At 31.4% G+C, this 24,387-nt stretch overlaps 1 protein-coding gene and 1 long non-coding RNA gene across 20 annotated transcripts in view; one reads left to right on the top strand and one right to left on the bottom strand.

Annotated features, from left to right (window-relative positions):
• Positions 1–4,692: 4,692 nt before the first annotated feature.
• LOC127711830 (general transcription factor 3C polypeptide 3-like) overlaps positions 4,693–24,387 on the bottom strand; it is an 89,245-nt gene continuing 69,550 nt past the window's right edge. For both annotated transcript variants that reach the window (XM_052217986.1, XM_052217995.1), the window contains exon 28: positions 4,693–5,154. The gene's annotated coding sequence lies outside the window, so the exon portion shown is untranslated. The remainder of the gene's footprint in view (positions 5,155–24,387) is intronic.
• On the top strand, positions 5,161–8,281 carry LOC127712811 (uncharacterized). 18 transcript variants are annotated; one of them, XR_007987328.1, is made up of 6 exons: positions 5,161–6,516; positions 6,565–6,708; positions 6,948–6,995; positions 7,284–7,331; positions 7,428–7,475; positions 7,524–7,582. It is a non-coding gene; the product is annotated as an uncharacterized LOC127712811 (long non-coding RNA). The 18 variants fall into 18 exon arrangements; XR_007987329.1 differs by lacking the exon at positions 7,524–7,582 and adding an exon at positions 6,709–6,756 and having other exon boundaries at positions 6,565–6,660; positions 7,428–7,502; XR_007987322.1 differs by lacking the exon at positions 7,524–7,582 and having other exon boundaries at positions 7,428–7,502.

The raw sequence follows: 24,387 nt of genomic DNA on the forward strand, positions 1-24,387 counted from the left end.
CCACCACATTACTATTATCATATACATTGAAGTAAGTAAACTTGATTATCTCCCCTTTAACATGTTGGACTTGGATTATATTCCAGGCATCTTAAAAACAATTCAAACCTACAAATCAGTTCTAGGAAAACATTTTTACTTTTCTAATTGTTCTTTGATACAAAATCACTACACATGGAAACGAAAAACAGTCACAGCAATTTACTTGCTGTACTTCACTTAAATTTACAGTGCTTCAAATGAAGCAAAATATCTAACCTCACTGCAAGGTCAAATCGATCACACAACATCTGTTCATTGGAAAACACAGCTGTGGGGCAATATCAACAATTTATAAATTACATCTGGCAAAAAATTCTATTACTTGTAATTACTATCATAAATTGCCTGATGATCTCACTCAAAATACAGAAACAAAACAAACAGGTAGACAACCATTGGGCAAATGTTATTATATGTTACCCTGTTAGATTGGGCAAATGTTATTATATGTTACCCTGTTAGATCTATAATTGCTTACATCCACTTCATTTGAACTTTGGTGGATAGTTGTCTCATTGGCAATCATACCTCATCTTCTTATCTTTATATATGAATAGGGCAAATAATTAGGATTGAAAGCATAATTGATTGATTGATTCATTTCAAACAAATCAGTTGAAAGTGAAAAAATAAAGTAGTACAAGTAAGGGAAGTCATATGAAGAATAACTTGATGTAGCAGGAACCTTTTTACATTTAAATTTAACCTCTTAGTTTAAATAGGTATTTTCCCTTAAAGGGGCATTAGCTACGAGATATACAAAAAAATTAAAATATGATTTTTTTTGTTCAATCCTTAATGAAAGTGAAATACTGAAATAATAATTCGCTTTTAACAGCCAGTTTGGTTCAATTTTGTCAAAATAAGATAAGAAACATCGCTGATGAATTATTCACTTGAAAGTAAATAATTCGACCGCATTGAATTCGTATTCATGTGACCCTTCAATTTAACCCTTTAGCTAGAGATGGGTTAAGCATGAATTAGGCGTGTTCAGTTATTATTGCGAAAAGGAAATAATACTTTTCTACAGATTCACTTGAAGGTTACCTAGAAATAATACTTTTCTACAGATTCACTTGAAGGTTACCTAGAAATAATACTTTTCTACAGATTCACTTGAAGGTTACCTAGAAATAATACTTTTCTACAGATTCACTTGAAGGTTACCTGTCGATATAAACTTTTGTAAGTTCTTTTGTCCCATCTAATAAATACAATAGCTATTGTTCTCTGTGGATTTTATTCAATGGGACCTTTAAATTTCTTCTAAGAGGATTCCATCACTCATTTATTAATTTACCTGAACAAACATTTTTACTTTCAATGATGAAAATGCATGTACCAATACTAAATCAGGACACACAAAACTGCATGTGATGATGTATTTTTTTCAATATCATCAATACATTTTCAATTTGTTCAATATAAACACTGATACAAAAATTAAGTTGATTTCTGTCAAAATTTTCAATATTGTACTATTGAAACCTTTTTTTTTTTTTTTTTTGTGTTTGACAAATAAAAACTGGAAAATGATGATGTTTAAATTATGGCCTTCATAAATGTATTCTATAACTGAACAACCACAAAAATAAATGGGGAATGTGTCCATGGGACACAGATGATGCCCCCGCTTCCATATCATATAAAGTTATAAAGGGACATAACTGAAGAACGGTAAAAGTGATGCTACCCAAATTTGTACTTGATCTGAGTTTTGTGGTAATAAGTATTGTGTATAAGTTTCTTAAATTCTGGTTGAGGCAAACTTAAGTTAGAGAACGGAAACGAAAAATTAAGCAATTTTTCCATTTGTCAAGGGCATAACTCTAGAACGGTTGAAGTGACACCACCAAAATTCAAAACTTGATCTGTATTTTGTGGTAATAAGCATTGTGTATAAGTTTCATAACATTTGGTTGAGGCAAACTACAGTTAGAGAACGGAAACGAAAAATTCAGCAATTTTTCCATTTGTAAAGGGGCATAACTCTAGAACGGTTAAAGTGACACCATAAAAATTCAAACTTGGTCTGTATTTTGCAGTAATAAGCATTGTGTATAAGTTTCATAACATATAGTTGAGGCAAACTAAAGTAAGAGAACGGAAACAAAAAATTCAGCAATTTTTCCATTTGTAAAGGGTCATAACTCTAGAACAGTTAAAGTGACGCCACCAAAATTCAAACTTTATCTGTGTTTTGTGGTAATAAGCATTGTGTCTAAGTTTCATAACATTTGGTTGACGAAAACTAAAGTTAGAGAACCAACTTTGGGACGTTACATTTGTACGTACGTACGTACAGATGGACAAGGGTTAAACTTAATGCCCCCTCCGCTATGGCGGGGGCATAAAAATGCAAATTCAATTGGAACAATACTAAAAATTTCGAAATAAACTTTTCATAATCTAATCAGTGTTTATATTGAACAGATTGAAAATATATTATTGATATTGAATAAATACAACATCACATGTAGTTTTGTAAGTTTGTATATGTGTTTTAATCAACTAAGAAGATATTTTTTTGGTCAGGTAAATTAATCAATGAATGATAGATTTCTCTTAGAAGAAATTTAATGGTCCCAGTGAATAAACTACACTGAGAACAATAGCTATTGTATTTATTCAATAGGACAAGTGAACTGACAAAAGTTTAAATACCTTGACCAAGAGGAGATGACTCTGTGGAAAACTTTCATTTGGTTCACAATAACAGGAAAAGAATGTCAACATTGAAAGTGAAACAAGGGTAAACCATTTGATTGACTGATTCGATCCACAAAAACTCATTCTTCTACAGGTAAAAACGATAATTAACATATATGTTTAACCTATAATTTGAAATCAAACAGACCTAGAAAAATCCAATTGCATGAGTTCGCTATCTATTTATATCTATATTTATGTTTATATCGGGTTATATGAAGGAATAAAATGTAAAGGCATTTGCAATTGTTTAAACAACTGACTTGGCCGCCCAACAATTAATAACCTAGTTTTCTCTCAAGATTCTGTAACAAACAAGACAAAATGGTGAGGACTAAATAGTAGACTGGGGTCAATTTCGATTCATCTTGGGCAGGATGTTTAAGTAGAATATTAAAAATAATGTTTTAACAAGCTCAGTTACAGTTTATTAAATATATATCTCTATTGAACAAATATAATAAACAAAACAATAAGCAAAAACATGTAATAACTCTACTTTTCTACTATGTTTTACTTTATATAAAAGTATAAATAGTACAAGACTCCATAATATTTTACATCAAGATCAGAAACTTACTAACATTCTATAGATCTGAAAAATGGACAAATCAATTTACCCTTCCGCCAAAGCAAATGTCTATTTATGCACTATTTCAGTATAATTTTTGGGTAATTTTTTATTTATCTGTTATGATATATTCAAGATTTTCTGATTTGTAATAAAATGTTTGATTTGATAATAAATTTCCCCAATAGAGTTGCAACCTTGGTTTTTAATGAAAATTACAAACTTTATCAACTGAAAATTAATCGATCTATAATTCAAAAATCAGGACCAATGCTAAAATACTGACTTGAATGTAAAAAAATAATAGACAATTAATATGATTTACATTTTTTTATTGTAAAATAGTTTGAATCAAAAAAGGATAACAAACAACCCTTTCCAATGGCATGTTCTCAACAAAATAAATTCATACTCAAGTTTCATCTAAACACATAAAGACACAAAACTCTTTATTTGACTTTGAGCTAATCTGTATCACCACAACAAGTAAACTTTTTGATTATATTTCCTGATATGGAACACTATTATTTTGTACATTCCTAGTCTGACACAATATTATCCTGCACATTTATAGATTGGTCAGCAGATGGACTTGTCAATACTTGTTCAGTATGAATTATACAATGCTCCTCCTCTTCTTGTTCAAGCAAAGGATTATCGCCATCGCCATCGTCAACATTACTAACCTTTGTAAATTGATGTAATTCACAGCACAAACTTTGTGTTGAATTAAGATTTGACAATTTACACTTTGATTTTTTTTCTCCCTGTGCATTGTCATGATTGGTCAATTTTGTATATTGCATTGACTTTAAGACATTACTCATATTTTGAGTATTCTTAAATTGTGGTGTTTGAAACTTTTCCCTTGTGACAAATTCATAATAGTAATTGTCATACTCTGCTTCTTGTCTCTCTCGTCTTATATACTTCACCATTAATATAATAATACTTAAAGCATAGAACATAAGAACAGTTATTATATAAAACAATGGATCATTTGACCAGTGTAGTAAAGTTGTTTCATTCTTTGTATTACACAGATAGTCTGTATCAGATAAAATTATTTCTGGTTTTGTACTGATTTCTCCTCTAACCAAATCTGTTGTATTTTTCATTGTTGTATGACTAGTATTTCTTTACATTGCAGAATAAAAATTCATGTAATCTTAATAACAATTTGAATACACTTTCACAGTTTGAAATAAAAAAATCGGTAAACAAATGCTGCATCTATAATACATCTCTTGATCAATTGAACTATGTGCCTAAAAGTATATTCCTGTATCTCCTATATCTGCTGATTATCTCAGCCAAGTTTTTAACAGTATACATTTTTCCATTATTCATAAAGTTTTTTTGTTTAAAACTAGTATCTTTCCTCAGACTGACTGTCTCATTGCTTGTAGAACATTTGCATAAATGAGTTAAACAATCAAAGTCTATTAGGACAAACAATTCAAATACCATGGGAATACTTCCATCATTTTGTCCTATGTAAATATTCCAAATTCATATGTAATCCAGTAGACTGTCAAATCAATACATGTCCATGTTTTGCCTTATTTGTATCAAAACCTGTAGAACTGTTAGTTTATATTGCACTGCCTTTGATGGACGATTGACATTACCAAGTTTTATCAGAATGCCTTCACAACCAGTTATCCTTTTGAAGAAATCCAATTACTTAAGATGGTAATGAATTGGCCAGAGGTTGTCAATAAGATTGTTTCTGTGTAATGATACGGTTACAGTAATCTTTCATCATCTCAGTTAATTAAAATGTTCCACCATCCTTGTGGTAATTCTTTAAACAATGTAACAACAATCTGAAAAACACAATTACCATTTAATAAAGACGATGATTACTTCGGCTGAAGTCATTCCTGACAAACATTGACACTGTCATTTCATCAGCGTGGAATTATAAATACCAATTATAGTTAAAGCTATGAACACATACTGTTCATGATGTAAATAAGTAAGTATATGAGGCACTGTTTTACTATTTATTCCTTATTTTCTGATATCAAAAAATGATTTTCTGATATGACTAATTCAATTTTTTTATATCAGGAAATCGATTTCTTGATATCAAAAAATCAAAATCGTCAGTACTATTTGATATCAGAAAATCTACTTTTTGATATCATTAAATGGATTTCTTGATAAATGATTTTCTGATATCAAGAAATATTGATTATTTTCTGATATCAAGAAATCGAATTCCTGATATCAAAAAAGGGAATTTTTTATATGAAAAAATTGAATTCCTGATATCAAAAAATATTTTCTGATATCCAAAAATCTATTTTTGATATCAGGAATTTAATTTTTTGATATCAAGAAATATTTTTTATTTCAGAAAATAAGGAATAAATAGTAAAACTGCACCTCATATAGGTAAATTGTTTATTATAGTGACATGTGTAAATCAACATAAATATATCTATGTACAAAATATTATCCAACATACAAAATACAACCAGCCCATTAAGTCACCTTTCACTTTCAATTCAATATAAATGTTTCAATATCACATGTTAATTGTCAGTGTATTTACTTTCGTCTTTAACAATTTTTTTGGATTGAGGAATTTATTTTCTTTTTTTTCGTGAATACTTGATTTTCTTGGTTATAACAAATTATGGGTACAAGCCTATAGAAAACTTATACAGTTATCACGGTAATATTTCTGGTTAACCTTCAACAACAAAATCTATGAAAATTAGATAAGTACAAGGGCGGATCCAGCCATTTCTAAAAGGGGGTTCCCAACCCAGGATAAAGGGGGGGGGTTCCAACTATATGTCCCCATTCAAATACATTGATTGTCCAAAAAAAGGGGGGGGTTTCCAACCCCCGGAACCCTCCCCCTGGATCCGCCACTGAAGTACCTCATGAATAATAATAAATCACAGTAGTAATATAATTTGTCCCTAAGAGTCAGACAATGTGTGTAGCATACTGAGGTAGTATAAAAGTCTTGATATCCTATTTCCATATATATTAAAGACAAAGACTGGCTTTTCTGACAGAATGAGAAGGTACCATGTATACAGACCTGTGGAAACAGATTCTGACAGAATGAGAAGGTACCATGTATACAGACCTGTAGAAACAGATTCTGACAGAATGAGAAGGTACCATGTATACAGACCTGTAGAAACAGATTCTGACAGAATGAGAAGGTACCATGTATATAGACCTGTAGAAACAGATTCTGAGAGAATGAGAAGGTACCATGTATACAGACCTGTAGAAACAGATTCTGACAGAATGAGAAGGTACCATGTATACAGACCTGTAGAAACAGATTCTGACAGAATGAGAAGGTACCATGTATACAAACCTGTAGAAACAGATTCTGAGAGAATGAGAAGGTACCATGTATATAGACCTGTAGAAACAGATTCTGACAGAATGAGAAGGTACTATGTATATAGACCTGTAGAAACAGATTCTGACAGAATGAGAAGGTACTATGCATACAAACTTGTAGAAACAGATTCTGACAGAATGAGAAGGTACTATGTATACAGACCTGTAAAAACAGATTCTGACAGAATGAGAAGGTACCATGTATACAGACCTGTAGAAACAGTTCTGACAGAATGAGAAGGTACCATGTATACAGACCTGTAGAAACAGATTCTGACAGAATGAGAAGGTACCATGTATACAGACCTGTAAAAACAGATTCTGACAGAATGAGAAGGTACCATGTATATAGACCTGTAGAAACAGATTCTGACAGAATGAGAAGGTACTATGTATATAGACCTGTAGAAACAGATTCTGACAGAATGAGAAGGTACTATGCATACAAACCTGTAGAAACAGATTCTGACAGAATGAGAAGGTATCATGTATACAGACCTGTAAAAACAGATTCTGACAGAATGAGAAGGTACCATGTATACAAACCTGTAGAAACAAATTCTGAAAGAATGAGAAGGTACCATGTATACAGACCTGTAGAAACAGATTCTGACAGAATGAGAAGGTACCATGTATACAAACCTGTAGAAACAAATTCTGACAGAATGAGAAGGTACCATGTATACAAACCTGTCGAAACAGATTCTGAGAGAATGAGAAGGTACCATGTATACAGACCTGTAGAAACAGATTCTGACAGAATGAGAAGGTACCATGTATACAAACCTGTAGAAACAAATTCTGACAGAATGAGAAGGTACCATGTATACAGACCTGTAGAAACAGATTCTGACAGAATGAGAAGGTACCATGTATACAAACCTGTAGAAACAGATTCTGACAGAATGAGAAGGTATCATGTATACAGACCTGTAGAAACAGATTCTGACAGAATGAGAAGGTATCATGTATACAGACCTGTAGAAACAGAACAGATTCTGACAGAATGAGAAGGTACCATGTATACAGACCTGTAGAAACAGACCTGTAGAAAAACAATCATGTCTACAACCAACTTTTACAGGATTCAAATGGTGCCTCTTCAATTACACATTATAGTAGATATAAATAAGTATAAATATTGTAGGTTAAAATTATTTTCTTTACCTTTCTTACTAAAATTTTTTCATACCTTTCAATGTTTCGATGTTTCAAAGAAACTTTTATGTGTTATCAATGCATACAATTTAAGATTATTTAGATAATAAAAAGGATCAAGAAATCATAAATAATAGACATAGTAGTAAATTTTATTAGACTCTTCCCCACCCCTTTTTCATCAGGCAAACTTAATCATCTGTTCCTACCCTATACCTGTACTTAACATATCCAAGAAAATGAAAAGATTATGAATTAAGGCTAGCTGGATATACAGATTTGCCCCTAATTTTTTTTTAAATATTCACTTCAAAGAGGAATGTTGGCGTTATATACAAAATGTGTTTCTTTATGCAATTCTAATAATTCTAAGAAGGTCAATTAACTTTACAAGTCACCTATAGAATAAAATGAATATATTCAACTTACTTATAAACTAAATCAACCCATTTAAACTCCCAAAATACCTGAACCTCACAAAATCAGTTAAATAAACCTAATGCTACTGAAATGTAATCACTATCTTTCCTGCAGAGATTCTTTTATTTCTTATAAACTTAATGCACCTGTGTAAAATATAATTATCTCAATACACATAAACTATTGCCAATACACATCCTTATCTGTACAGCATCTGTTGTAGTCAAAAGATGTTCTATCAAGAAATCAGTTTATCAATTAAATAACTTAACTATTTGATAATTAGTTATAAGCTTTCAGAATTACCTTTAGTTTAATAACGGTAATTGATTTCCTTCCCATCCAGATAAAAGAAGTAATTACATCCATAAGACATAAATATATATTTTCTATTACTAAAACAAATCTTAATTCTTATTAAATGAGTCTTTACAAAATTTTACCAACTAAATGTTTGACTGTAAAAAATGTATTTTAACAGCAATATTTTTACCATAACATGGTAAACTTGGAAGGGTCAACTTCATCAGTTCATCTTACATAGCAAAAGAGGGATTTAAAAATCTGATTGAAACAAAATCAAGGCATACTAAATTACACTTCTATATATACATGATATAAAAAGTTAAAAGTTTTAAGATGTTAAACAAAAAGTATACAGGATCTTGCTTAGGAATTATGTCATGATGAATCCTAGGCATACTAAATTACACTTCTATATATACAGCTGATTAATGGCGGTTGGTGGAAAAATTCACTGGTAAAATATTCTGAGAATCCTGGGTTTTTTAACAGTTTCCATCATTTAAAATACACCAAATATTTATATCAGAGAGGAAGAAACACTAAGATAACTTCCGATCGATCAATTATATTTACAAACATTTATTTACGCTGATTTACGTGTGTGCACATATAACTATATAAACACGTGTTGACTACAAGCCGGTCATCATGGTAGATTTAGGCAAATTGAAAATTGACCTATCGATGGACAAAACCATTAATGACTATCCTCTTTCATCTCTCCCATCAAAGCAAAACAAGAGGACTGGTAAAGCAAAATTAAGCCTTTTCGAGCAAATTGACCCAAACTTGTATGATGAACATGCTAAAATCATCACATTCTACACAAACCTTGACAGAATCCAACCATGGATAAAAACACTAGATATTTACTATTATGACAATCTTGGAAAGGAACCTGATTATGATATTGAATGGTATGACGAACCCAAAACATGGGAAAACCGAAACAACAGTGGAAATTCTGTGATGATTGAAGTATTAAAAAAGGGGGAACTTCAATTTAATATTACATTTTTTGTCACAACAGGAACAATAAGAGTACAAGGCAGTCATTATTATGAGTTTGTGGATATTCATTTTCCAATTCTGAAAGATATTCTTGATAAAGTTCTTACAAACATATCACTAACCAGTCCTACTAATACATGTATTTCACACGAATGTCATGATGACAATAACAATACACACATTAATGAATTATGCCCTGTTGACAAGGTCACTTGTGTATTACCTGACTCCCAGACTGGGTTAAAATCAGTACTAGTACAAGAAGATCAACCTCAAAAAGATGATTTTCAAAGGCTTGAATTAAATTTAGTTGACACGCTGGATAAAATAGAACACAGTCACAATGAAAACTTCAGCAAAGTATTAACTGCTGAAGATCAAATGAAATGTCACAATCAAATACTGGAGGAGACTAGAGCAGAAATGAAAAAGGTATTAACTACTTCAAACTCTGAGATCGACTTTCTATCGGTAAGCCTACAAACCAAAAATGAAGAAATTGACAAACTAACTGATACTCTAAAACGACATACTCAACACTTGGAGAAATTACAAGAAGAAAATATCTCTCTCCGCTCCCAAATGATTTCTCGATTTGAAGATTTTCATCTTGTTAATGCAGACACGAAATATACTGACAAATCTAAACTTGACATTGATAACAAACCAACAATTATTTTAATTGGTACATCCAATACCAAACGTATCAATGCAGAGAAGCTATCGCCATCATTTACAACCAATAAGGTTACTGCTTTCAATTTAGAAGAAACTAAACAAGCTATTTTGGAGATATCGGATATAATTCCAAATCTGTGAGTGTTTCATTCCCTGACGAATGATTTGAAAATAAAATCACCACAGCAATGTGTAGAAGAAATACAAGATATTGTCAAGCTTGCACTTCAAAAATGGCAAAATAGTGGTTGCATCATCTCTCTTACTACTCCTCGACTCGACAGTGTAATTTTCAACACAAATGGACAAATCATAAATGCCTTGTTGAAACAAATATATGATGACAATAAAGATGTTCTACTTGTTGATCATGGCAATATGTTGCGAAATGGAAACCCAATTGCAGAGCTACTAAGTGAAGATAAATTTCATCTCTCTGACTCTGGCGTGTCTCAGCTATCGGCAAACTTAAAGCGTGGAATACACACTGCCTTAAACATTCCCATGCCAAATTCAAGAGGTAGATCCAAATCGCGCAACACAAGAGGACGTGGACGTGGACGTGGCAGAGGTCATCATGAATAACTTGCTTTTTAATATTATACATATTACCATATCATTATGTTGACTTCCTTTAACATGTTTAAAGTCATTTACATATAATTTATATATACATGTACAACTTTATATATTTCTTCTTTTTTTTGGGCTGATAAATTCATATTCACATTTGAATAGATTTTTCAAATGAAACAGCCATTATGTGAAGAAGTCACACTATTACATGGTCATATATATGTAACCTCTGCTAGGTATAAAAGTTCGCCTTTTTTATTTTATTTTATTCATTTTTATTTTTAGTTTTCACATTTGAATCATACTTTTGATCTTGAATTAACCCAGGATATCAGGTTATTCAACCCAAATCAGTTTAATAGTTATTCAGTTAAAAGAGGATACATAGAAAAGAAATTATCTGTCATTATATCATAGACTATTTGTATTTAGAAAACCATTGTAAAAACTATCCTCTAAATAAATCTACTTATTTCAAATATTTACATTTCTGAATATTTTCCTTGTTGTCTCTTCCTTTTATTTAGAGACAAATTTTTATTATTTTTTTTTTTATAGATAGAAAATCTATTCTATTATTTATACCAGATTTAATTGTATCAACCAAAATGCCAAAATCAAACCAATCATCTGTAAAATTTGGTTATTGGAATATAGGTGGCTTATTTTCAAAGGGCATGAATAAAGCAGAGGATCCCCTTTTTCTGAAACATATAGAGAATTACGACATTGTTTTTTTAGTCGAAACTCATGTGGGATATAATTCCCAAATACACAATATTGGTAAATTTCATTATCATCCAATATGTAGAAAATTATCAAATAATAACCGTCATTTTGGGGGTATAGCAATTCTACAGAAAAGTCACGTTAAACCTCATGTCAAAATATTGATTAACAGTAATCCAGATTATCAATGGATTAAATTAGAAAAATCCTTTTTTGGATTTAAAAGTGACCTATTTATTTGTGTACTGTACAACCCCCCTGTTACGTCTAAATATACCCAAGAACTCTCTTCTGATGTTTTTGAATGCATAGAAAAAGATATCTTTCAGTATAAAAAAATGGGTGAAATTTTGTTATGTGGAGATTTTAATGCCAGAATAGGCTCTGAAAATGACTTTATAGTAAACGATGATTCAAAATTTACTCCAATTTTTGATACATACCCTACTGACAAAAACATTATGACAAGAAAAAGTCGAGACCAAAAAATTGATCAAAGAGGCAAAGAAGTTTTGGATTTTTGCATTAGTAAACAAATAAGAATTTTAAATGGCAGAGTTCTTGGTGATACATTTGGTAATTTTACTTGCTATACCCCCAATGGTGCAAGTGTGGTTGATTATGTTGCTGTGTCGGAAGAAATTCTTGAAAATGTACTGTATTTTAAAGTATCCAGATTTATTCCCACATTATCTGATTGTCATTGTAAACTTGAGTGGGAATTATCTGCAAATATTGTGTTCCTGGAGAAAATGATATTCCAATCCAGTTGAAAAATATGACACCTAATTATATCTGGACTGACTGTTCAGCAATAAAATTTCAAGAAACACTTTCTTCAGATACACTACAAAACTACATACTAGAATTCAACAACAGCACAATTCAATTTACTCAGACATCAGTAGATGAAGCATCATCAAAACTTTCAAACATCTTTTTATCAGCAGCAAATCTATCACTTAAACGACCTTTAAAAAAACACACAAACAAACAAAAAAACAAAAAGTGGTTTGACGCAAGTTTACAACAAGCTCGAACTAACTTGCTTAATTATGGAAAAATTTATTCAAGATTTCCATATGATCCAATTATCAAAAATCACTTTTATAAACTGAATCGTGAATACTCCAAACTAAGGAAATATAAATACAAACAATACAAACAATCATTGATTAGTCAGCTGGACTCCTTGCACGAAGAGAATCCAAAACTGTATTGGAACTTAATTAATGAACTACAGGAAAAAAATGAAACTAAAAAAAAATGTGGAGTACAACCATCAACTTTGATATCACATTTCCAAAAGTTGTCACAACTGAAAGGTGAATTTCAAAGTAGATATACAGAGCTATGTGAAAAACTGAAACAGTTAGAAAACTCAAAATGTTTCAACGAGTTGGACTCCGTTATCACTGAGTCTGAAATATCCAAAGCCATTTCACACTTAAAATGCAATAAATCATCAGGCTTGGATAACATTAGTAATAATATGATAAAGAATGGACAGACTTTCCTTTTAAAAAGTTTTCAACAGATGTTTAATACTTGTCTGTCTTCAGGTATATACCCAACATCTTGGGCTGAAGGTTATATTACACCAATTTTTAAAAGCAACGATACAAGTGACCCTAACAATTATAGAGGAATAACAATAACAAGTGCAATTGGAAAGCTTTTTAATAGAATATTAAGTCTAAGACTGGACAAATTTCTTCAGGAACATAATATTATACATGATAGTCAAATTGGATTCACAAGGAAAGCCAGAACTGCAGATCATATGTTTATTTTAAACTGTCTTATTAACAAATACTGTAATTCAAAAGAAGGTAGACTGTTTGCCTGTTTTGTTGATTTTCAGAAGGCTTTTGATACTGTTATACATACAGGGATCAAGATTAAACTACTAGATATTGGGGCTGGGTCTTATTTTTATAACATTATTAAAAGTATGTATGAAATTAGCAAATCATGTGTCAAAATTCAAAATCAAGTAAGTGATTTTTTCCCATTAGATATTGGAGTCAAACAAGGTGACAACCTCAGTCCGAATTTATTCAAGATATTCATAAATGATTTGCCCAGATATTTGTCTGATACTAGAGACCCAGTTAATGTCAATGACAAAGATCTACATTGTTTAATGTATGCTGATGATATTGTTTTATTATCTACATCAGCTGAAGGACTACGAGAAAAGCTGGGAATGCTTGATTAATTTTGCAAAGATTGGTGTCTCAATGTGAATACTAATAAGAATAAGGTGCTGATTTTCAACAAGGCAGGCAGACATGTAAAACAGATATTCACATTTCAGAATATAAATCTGGAATGTGTTTCAAAATACAAATACCTAGGTTTATATTTAAGCTCATCTGGTTCATTCAGTTATGCTCAAAATGAACTATACAAAAAATCCCTGAAAGCTCATTTCAAATTAAGGAAAGATCTTTTATCACTTAATCCTGATGTAAAAACAAGTATTCATGTTTTTGACCACACTGTAAAACCTATTTTATTATATGGTAGCGAAATATGGGGGATGTTTAATTCTCTTTCCTCTAAATGTAAGAAGGAAGATATATCTTTTGAAAAATTATATTCAGGTTTACCCTGTGAGAAACTTCATATAAAATTTTGTAAATTTATACTTGGGGTACACAAGAAAACAACAAATGCTGCAGTGTTATCTGAACTTGGAAGATTTCCAATATATTTTAATATTATAAAAGGAATGTTATTGTACTGGTATAGATTAGAGAATTTAGGTAATAATTTTCCTCTATTAAAAGAGGCATATACACAATCAAAGACACTACATCACATGAATATAACATCATGGTATGGTTCAATAAATGTTGTTTTTAAAATACTTGGTATTGACTATACAAATGCCATAAATGCTCCATTTTGTGAATCCTTATACAAATTTAAGAAATATATACAAACCAAGCTATCAATATTGTTTATTAGCTGTTGGAAAAAACAAATAGATAAATTTTCAGACAGTAAACTGAAAACCTACCTTTTATATAAAACAAATTTTGGTTTTGAAAAATATCTAACATTGATCAAGAATTTTGAACTTAGAAGAAGTTTTACTAAATTACGTGTATCTTCTCATAGATTACAAATAGAATTAGGTAGATATCAGGGTATTCCCCGAATTAACAGAATATGTAATAAATGTTCTTCCAATACTGTCGAAGATGAGGCTCATTTTCTATTTGATTGTAACAAATTTGAGGATGATAGAAATTGTATGTTAGCTAGTATTGCACAATATAATTCTTATTTTAATCACATGAACAGTCAAAGCAAAATTATCTGGTTATTTAGTGTAGAAAATGTTGAGTTACTTAAAATAATATGTAATTTTATATACAAACATCTTCCTTAGTGAAGATTAGTTAAAGGAAATCTATGTGTGTATATACATTTGATTGGACATAGAAAATTATATTCATCTGAATGTCACAAACATACTAGCCGATTAAAAAAAAAAATAATTGTTAAGATATATTATTTATTCAAATGTTCTCTTATATCCTTGAGGCATCGTCCCCTGGTATCAACTGCATTCAAGTTACCTATGATGCTTCCTTGTTTGCTTTTGATACAGGTAGGAAAGAGACATTTACACACATTTTACATGCCTATGGCCCATAAGGTATCGCCCCCTGGTGTCAGCTGCCTTTAGGAAACCATAATGCTTTCCTATTTGCTGCTGACACAGGATGAGTCATGGACATGTTTAATTTCTACTTTCTTTTTGGCTAATTATTATATATTTAATTGATCCAACTTTTTGTGTACTATACATATGTGGATATCTATTTTTCTTTTTTTCTTTTTGGGCTGCTTGTTTGTTATCTATATCAACCACACTTGCAATAAAATGCATTAGTATTAAAAAAAACAACATACTATAGATTCTTTATCTACGTATTCTTTAAGAACTTAAATAGTTCTCGTTTAACTTTTTTTTTTTTTTTTATCTCATTGTTTGTATTGTATTATGAAAAAATTATTGATGTTGTAATGTTTATGCCCTTTGGGGCCCATAATTGGAAATAAAATATCTTATCTTATCTTATCTATACATGATATAAAAAGTTAAAAGTTTTAAGATGTTAAACAAAAAGTATACAGGATCTTGCTTAGGAATTATGTCATGATGAAACCTATGTTTTAGGATACCTTTTACAAAAATGTGCTCCGCCTGGAGCACTTGGATACAACTGCAGGGGTCAAACTCTGAACAGTTGGGGCAAGTATGGACACAATATTCAAGCTTGATGCAGCTCTGAATTTGGATAGTGATTAAATATTTGACACATTATAGATTTCTGACACAGAATAAATGTGGTCAGATAACTTAAAAATTTGAAATGGGACATTTAATCTACTTAATGGTCCAATATCAATAAAATGCTTCACCGAGCATAGCCTGATAGGACCGCAGAGGTCGAACCCTGAACAGTTGGGGCAAGTTTGGACACAATATTCAAGCTTGATACTGTCTGAATTTGGACTGTGATCAAATTTTTTTTACATAATATAGGTTTCTGACACAAAATAAATGAGGTCAAAGATCTTAAAAATTTGAAATGGGACATTTAATTTACAAAGTTTAATTTTGGACCTTTCAAACCTTAATATGGACTAATTTGAAAACAGGGCCCAAAATAAAAAATCAATGTAGACCAATTTAAAAATGGGGCCTAATATCCAAAATAGTAATACAAGGTTAGAACCCCCAAAAATTAAAGACTTTAAATTAATCCCATTGAAATTGGTTAAAAGATTTCTATTTATTTTCAATTGAAGATTTCTTGCTATTGCGTAATAATGTGCTATTGCACAATATTGTGCTATTTTGCAATACTGTACAATTGAAGATTTCTTGCTATTGCGCAATACTGTGCAGTTGAAGATTTCTTGCTATTGTGCAATACTGTGCAATTGAAGATTTCTTGCTATTGCGCAATACTGGGCTATTGCCAATACTGTACTATTGAAGATTTCTTGCTATTGCCCAATACTGTGCAATTGAAGATTTCTTGCTATTGCGCAATACTGTGCAATTGAAGATTTCTTGCTATTGCGCAATATTGTGCTATTGTGCAATACTGTGCTGTTGCACAATACTTAGTTAATCTGTTATATATAATAATTTACACACCCTGTTTGGTGTGTATCTCCTGCCATATCACAGTATGTGTTGCTTTTATATATAAATCAGAAATAATCAATGTAAAAATTGAAAATATTTAGGAAAAAAAACCAAAAAATTATGAAAAAAAAAATCCCCCTAAAAATTATTTTTTGAAAAAATTAAAATTTTGAAAAATCTTGAAGAAAAATAGTGTGAACCCCCCCCCCCCCCCAATCTTTTTGACCCCTCCCCCCCCCCCCCTTTTGGAGTAATTACCCCCAAACTCAATCCCAGCCTTCCCTTTGTGGTATGGAACCTTGTAGTACAATTTCAGAGAGATCCATACACTTAAACACAAGTTGTGTCTGGAAACTAAAAAAATGCTTGTTTTTGACCCCTTTTTTGCTCCTAATTCCTGAACGTTTAGGGCAATTACCCCAAAACGCAATCCAAGCCTTCCCTTTGTGATATGGAACCTTGTGGTACAATTTCAGAGAGATCCATACACTCACACACAAGTTGTCCGGAAACTACAAAAATGCTTGTTTTTGGCCTCTTTTTGGCCCATAATTCCTAAACTGTTGGTACCATAACCCCCAAAATCAATCCCAACCTTCCTTTTGTGGTATTGAACCTTCTTGTAAAATTTCATAGAGATCTATTCCCTTAAACTAAAGTTATGTCCGGAAACCATATATGTCTTTGGACGATGACGCCGCTGACGACATGATAGCATTAAACGAACTCAAAAACTTTTTTGCGGTCATATAATAAAATGGGAAGAAGTAAAATCTAATTGGTATACTAATATGCCTTTTTTCCGGCTATCATACAGGTGATATTTTCATTCATACTTTTGAGTCAATAAGGCTTAGATATGACTTTTCTAAAGACATTACAAACAATTGAAAACATTCCCACTTTCACTTAGGTTAACCAAACTGTGTATGGTGGTTGCTAATGTTGTCAGCTTTTGATTGTCACATAACCTTGACCATATTTCCATGCTCTAGAAGTTGTGTTGAGAATCAATTATGTTCATTTCCTGACAAATTATGCACTGCAAGTCAACAATACCAGCATGATAATAAGAACTTGTGTTTGTTTCAGTAACTGCAAGCATCCCTAAACACTGCATTGTTTATCATTGTATAGTCTATGCTTCTGTTTTTGTAGACTATAATGACCTTATTATAGAGTTCACTATTTTTCCTGCACTGATTTTTACTACATCTTCTTTGATATACCTTTAATTATTCCACTGAGTGAGATTAAAATGAGGAGAGTTGAAATCAAAAGGAGCCTGCATCACTCACCTTGCATTTTTGCATTAAATTGATACAATGCAATATTGATATTTGTTTTGCATGGAAACTGTGTGGGCCAAAACCCTGTTTTGTAGATTAATTTTGCTGACCAAGTTTTTGTCAGTTCAATATAATTTTCAAGAAAAAAAAATGTTTAAAATTGTGAATATGGGACAACAACCCCTGTTAAGAATTGGTTGACTATTTCATTTGTATTAACCTATTTGTAGGTCTTGTGGTGCTGATAACTTTAACTGTTCACTGTTCTGTCTTTCACCAAAAATAATACAAAAATCATAATCTAGCTCCCATTGGAAGTAGATGACCGATGATTCAGTCATTTTAATGATTTGATCATTTTTGATCAATATGTAGACCTTATTTTGCTGATTATTTTTTTCTATTTGTCAGTTTCTCTCTATCAATGATAATAGTTTCTGTAAAAAGCACAAAAAAGGGTAAAAAAAAAATCATCATTCAAGGGAAATTACTCCTTTAGTCTATTGATCTCAGCCATGTTGACTTATTTGTGAATCTAATTTTGCTGATCATTTTTGCTCTCAGCCATGTTGACTTATTTGTGAATCTTATTTTGCTGATCATTTTTGCTCTCAGCCATGTTGATTTATTTGTGAATCTTATTTTGCTGATCATTTTTGCTCTCAGACATGTTGACTTATTTGTGAATCTTATTTTGCTGATCATTTTTGCTCTCAGCCATGTTGACTTTTTTGTGAATCTTATTTGGCTGATCGTTTTTGCTAATAATAGATTCACTCTATCTACTATATTTATGCCAAAAAAAAAACCCACCAAAAAATGGTTAAAATCCTCATTCAAGGGCAACAACTTCTATAAAGAGTCATCTGATGATTTAGGCCATACTATGCTGATCATTTTTGTTATTTACAGATTCTCTCTATTTAGTTTTTGCAAAAGTCACAAAAAGGTAAAATTAGTCATTAAAGGGCAATAACTTCTATTAAGTAGTCAACTGATGATTTAAGCAGTCAAGATGCAATGCTATAAGTAGTTGACTGATGAGTTTAACCATGTTGGCTTATTTGAAGATCTTTCCCCGCTGATATTTTTGTTTATACATTTCCTCTCTATCTACGATATTTTTCAAGATAAAATCCAAAATCACAAAAATTGTAAAATTGCCATTTAAGGGCAATTTTTGTTCAAATGATCAATATGTAGATTTTATCATTCTGAACATTACTGTCTTGCAATATTTTCTGTAATCAATACAGCTTTCAAGAAAAAAGATATTACTTGCATTTTACCTGTTTTATTTTTAGCCTTGGTCACCAATTTGGTTGGCATACAAGATCATAAGACATTTCTTTCTAACTAGAATGATTATAAGCAAGTTTGATTCCAATGAGCAAGTAGTTTAACAGGAGAAGATTTTTGTGAAAGTAAACAGATGATGGACATCAAGTATTGACAATAGTAAGGAGAATAGCTCACTTGGCCCTATGGGCTAGGCGAGCACAAATAACATGTGTTCATGTACCTCATCAATGGTTGTCTTATGTCTTATCTCAATAATTTTTTGTTATATATAGAATGTTGTGATGATGGCAAATTTTTGATACTGATGTTTTTATTCACAACTTTTTAAATTCTGGAAGTTTTGGAATTTGACTTTTATATGTGTGTTTGTTTTTAGTGTACTTGATTGCTGTGTCATTGGTGTATACCCCACATCTCTTTTTAATCAAAATAAACATGTACATGTATAAGAAGTTAAACGTTAACAATCATAGAAAATAACTGGATTATTTGCAGAATAACTGAATGTGAATCTTACATTGTGAACAGAAAGCTTAACTTATTCAAAGTAATTAAAATATAGAAACAGGCTAGACATTTCAGTGTGTTCCCTATTGTTAAATATCATCAAATATTGTTCCATTTTATTGCCAACTTTCTATTCAATATCTAATATTGTGTAATTATTTTGCCAACATTTTATTCATTTCAGTAACTTACTGGAAATTAAGTATTACAATATTGATTGTGGTATGGAATATCTATGATAACAATAAAATAGCCTTATATATATTTTCAATTAATTTCTTTCATGTAAGTACCATCGGAATGTCTCATAAACCAGAAAATTTGAATAAATCTAATCATAAAAGATAAGAATTGATTGATATGATATTGCTAATAATAGGAGAAAAGAAGTGATGGTGTTGGACCAACAGTTCCTAACTGAACTCAAATTTGTTTACAATTTTTTTCTCTTTAGTATGTAAAAGAATTATTTAGTTTGGTCTTTTCTAAAAATGAAATAACATGTACATATATAGCGAAATTAACAGTTACAAGCAATGCAATGAAAATTTCATAAACTGCAATTTAGTTTAAGAAAATAAAAGTATTTATTAAACAAGAACTTGATTGATTGATTGGTGTTTAATGCCACTTTCAGCACTATTGTGCTATTTCGTCAGTTTTTATTGGTGGAGGAAGAGCGGTGGATGAAAATGCACCAATTCTAGAGCATGCTCACATTAAGCTTGATACCAAATATCAAAAAGCTCTAATTTGTAGTTCCTGAGAAAAATGTGACCAATATTTTATGGGATGGATGGGAGGAAACACAGACAAATAAAAGGAAGGACAGATGTAAACCAGTATATCCCCTTTCTTTGGAGTGGGGGGGGATGATTATGCTGGCAATGTTTTTCTTCGCTTCAGAAAGAATTTAATTTATCATGGGTCTCCACAGGACACATCCAGATATTTGAGAGTTAACTTGATAGACAATAATGTATGAATGGGGTAAATAATTCAGATGGAACACATTACAATTTTGATAAACTTATAACCCAAAAGAGACAAAGTGAAATAGTACAAATAAGAAAAGCTATCTCAAGTACAAATACACCATAACTGTAATAATACAAGTGCATACACTTGATGCCTTAAAGCACAAGGAAAGTGTTATGACCTTCACACAGCACAAGGAAAGTGTTATGAACTTCACACAGCACAAGGAAAGTGTTATGAACTTCACACAGCACAAGGAAAGTGTTATGAACTTCACACAGCACAAGGAAAGTGTTATGACCTTCACACAGCACAAGGAAAGTGTTATGACCTTCACACAGCACAAGGAAAGTGTTATGAACTTCACACAGCACAAGGAAAGTGTTATGACCTTCACACAGCACAAGGAAAGTGTTATGACCTTCACACAGCACAAGGAAAGTGTTATGAACTTCACACAGCACAAGAAACAACTCTGTCAAATGGAAAAGAAGGGAATGACTTCGAAGTTTTGTTTTCGCCAATGTCTTCAATTTGAAACAATGCGATAGATTTGATATCTGAAAAATTGCAAGACACATCTTATACAGACCTATCTAAGGAATTCTTATACCTACAAATCTTAATGATTAAAATATAACAACAGCTCTAGACATTCAGTAGCAATTACAAGATATCAAAGTACTTAATGTACTCATTAAACTTCTAATGACTAATTCTAACTAGAGGCTCCAAGGAGCCTGTGTGGCTCACCTGATAATTTTATTTACAATTGATGCATGAAATAATGCAATCGTTATACATTTGCTTTAGTTTCAGAGATATAAGTCAATCAAAGAGCTGAAAGCTCTAAGTAAAAATGACGCCATTGTCTCTCATATTAGGATATTTTTGATGCAAGTCTTGATTTTTACTTAATTTACCTAATGAATCTTAGGCGTTCAGTTTATGGTAGGTAGGGTAATTGATAGAATAGATATGAATTGTTTCCACAATCTATAGCGTTTTTATTTGTTTGTCAAGATATATATATATATATGTGTGTGAAGTGAAAATAACTACTAGTTGTTCTGCTGTACAAAGAAATAGCTCAAGACTACCTGAACAATCTACAATATTCAAAGTAATATGTGAATTTGTTTCCCTTATTTGTAGAATTATTTAACAAAATGATTATGAAGAGCCTGTAGTAAGAAAGCTCTTATACCAAACATAGTCCTTATTCAAGAGATAAGTTACAGGTGACCTAGTGACATAATCACATTGTTATTTCAGTTACCTAAACGTGATCAATTTCTGTAGATTTAGACAATAGTATTGTTATACTAGTTTCACAATTACAAACAATGTGACACCATTTATACAACTTAATTTCATTGTGAAGAGCCTGTAGTAATCAAGCTTACACTGAAATCTTAAAATGACAACATAAATTATTGCAAAATTATTTTTTTCAAATGATTTAATGTTTAGTACTGTAGTCATTTATTTCAAATAATTGACCCGTAATAAAATAAGGAGATGGGATGTGATTGCCAATGAGATAACAGTCTGAGGTACTATCTACCAGAGTCCAAATAATGTGGCTGTTGGCAGTTATAAGTCACTTTCAGACCTCAACAATGTACCAAACCGGTTTATTGTTTTCATGTACCACAGGAAAAAGAGGAGTTGTGGCCAGGTGCTGCGTGGATTTAAAACTATTAGAATTACACAGTTTTGTCTGCATTCAGAGAAAATTTCATGGTGTAAACACAGCCATTTTTGTTGGTGTATATTAGATGAACCTTAAAGGTGGATTATCAGATTATTGGTCACAGGAATATTAAAGTGATTGTTGACTTTTCAAATATAAAAATATTCACAAAGAAGGAAATATATCTGATTCTTTGTGAAAATTAAAAGATAGAACATTGTACTTTAATGGATTTGGTAATTTAATTTCAAGAATGACAACATGTATGATCTGTTACCATAAGTGTAAAATTTGTCCATTAGCTACTGTTTATTATGTTTATGGTTGATCTGCATCTTTGAACTTTGTCAACCAGTCATGATTTACTTCTTAAGCTGTGTAAGAACCTTCTTGTAATTGAAAATTGGTCTGCCATGATCACGATTTCTACAATATTCTGAGTTCCTGACAAGTTCAAAATTTAGCACATCTGCAGTTTACAATACCCAAAGTTCAGGAGAAACAACGATTTTGATTGGCTGATCACAGTTGTCTCCCTTGGGAAAAGTTTGAGAAAGTTCGAAATTGGGAACAGTAGAATTTAACAAAATCGTGCAATCGTGACAAGGGGTCAAAATCGAGTATTTCACGCCTGAATCGTGCAAGTTGACAGGTTAAGAAATTAAAGAATGAAAATTACAAATTTAAGTCTGTTCCAGTTGTATTTCCAACAAGATGATTGAAAATTGTCCGACGGTCACGAAGGTTAATGACCGCCATTTTGTACACAACAAGACATGTTGAAGGGAGACAACACCATCTGTTATTTTAAAATGTACATTTGCAACGCTGGAGTTGTCTTTCTTTTACCAATGTATGAGCATACGAACATTCACTTTAAGAATGTAAATACGGAACCGAGTTCCGAATGCGGATTGGAAGTCTGGTCAATGGTAAAAGAAAATTGACTGCGTCATTTTCTAAAAACTGCATTTTCCCCCTAAGTTCTATTTTTAGCCATGTCTGACATGTTGGTTGGCAGGCAGGGTCATCGGACATATTTTTTAAACTAGATACCCTAGTGATGATTGTGGCCAAGTTTGGTTAAATTTGTCTCAGTTGTTTCAGGAGAGAAGTTTTTTGTAAAAGATTACAAAAATTTACGAATAATTGTTAAATTTGACTTTAAAGGGCAATAACTCCTTATGGGGTCAATTGACCATATTGGTCATATTGACTTATTTGTAGATCTTACTTTGCTGAACATTATTGCTGTTTACAGTTTATCTCTATCGATAATAATATTCAAGATAATAACAAAAAACTGCAAAATTTCCTTAAAATTACTAATTCAGGGGCAGCAACCCAACAACGGCTTGTCTGATTCGTCTGAAAATTTCACGACAGATAGATCTTAACCTGATGAAAATTTTTACCCATTTGTCAAATTTGCTCTAAATGCTTTAGTTTCAGAGATATAAGCCAAAAACTGCATTTTACCCCTCTGTTCTATTTTTAGCCGTCTGCCATCTTGGTTGAAAGGCGGGGCCATCGGACACATTTTTTAAACTAAATACCCTAGTGATGATTGTGGCCAAGTTTGGTTAAATTTGGCCCAGTAGTTTCAGAGGAGAAGATTTTTGTAAAAGTTAACGAACGACGACGACGGACGACAGACGACGGACGCCAAGTGATGAGAAAAGCTCACTTGGCCCTTTGGGCCAGGTGAGCTAAAAATTCATTAAAATAATATTCAAAGATATAAGTTTCTAACAATTTTTATAGTTTTCTAATAGGCAAAAATGAAAAAAAATGGACAAAAATCATCATTAAAAGGCAATAGCTTCAATAAGGAGTCAACTGAGGATTTCAG

The sequence above is a fragment of the Mytilus californianus genome, unplaced genomic scaffold (genome assembly GCF_021869535.1).
Source record: "Mytilus californianus isolate M0D057914Y unplaced genomic scaffold, xbMytCali1.0.p SCAF_1, whole genome shotgun sequence".
NCBI lineage: Eukaryota > Metazoa > Mollusca > Bivalvia > Mytilida > Mytilidae > Mytilus > Mytilus californianus.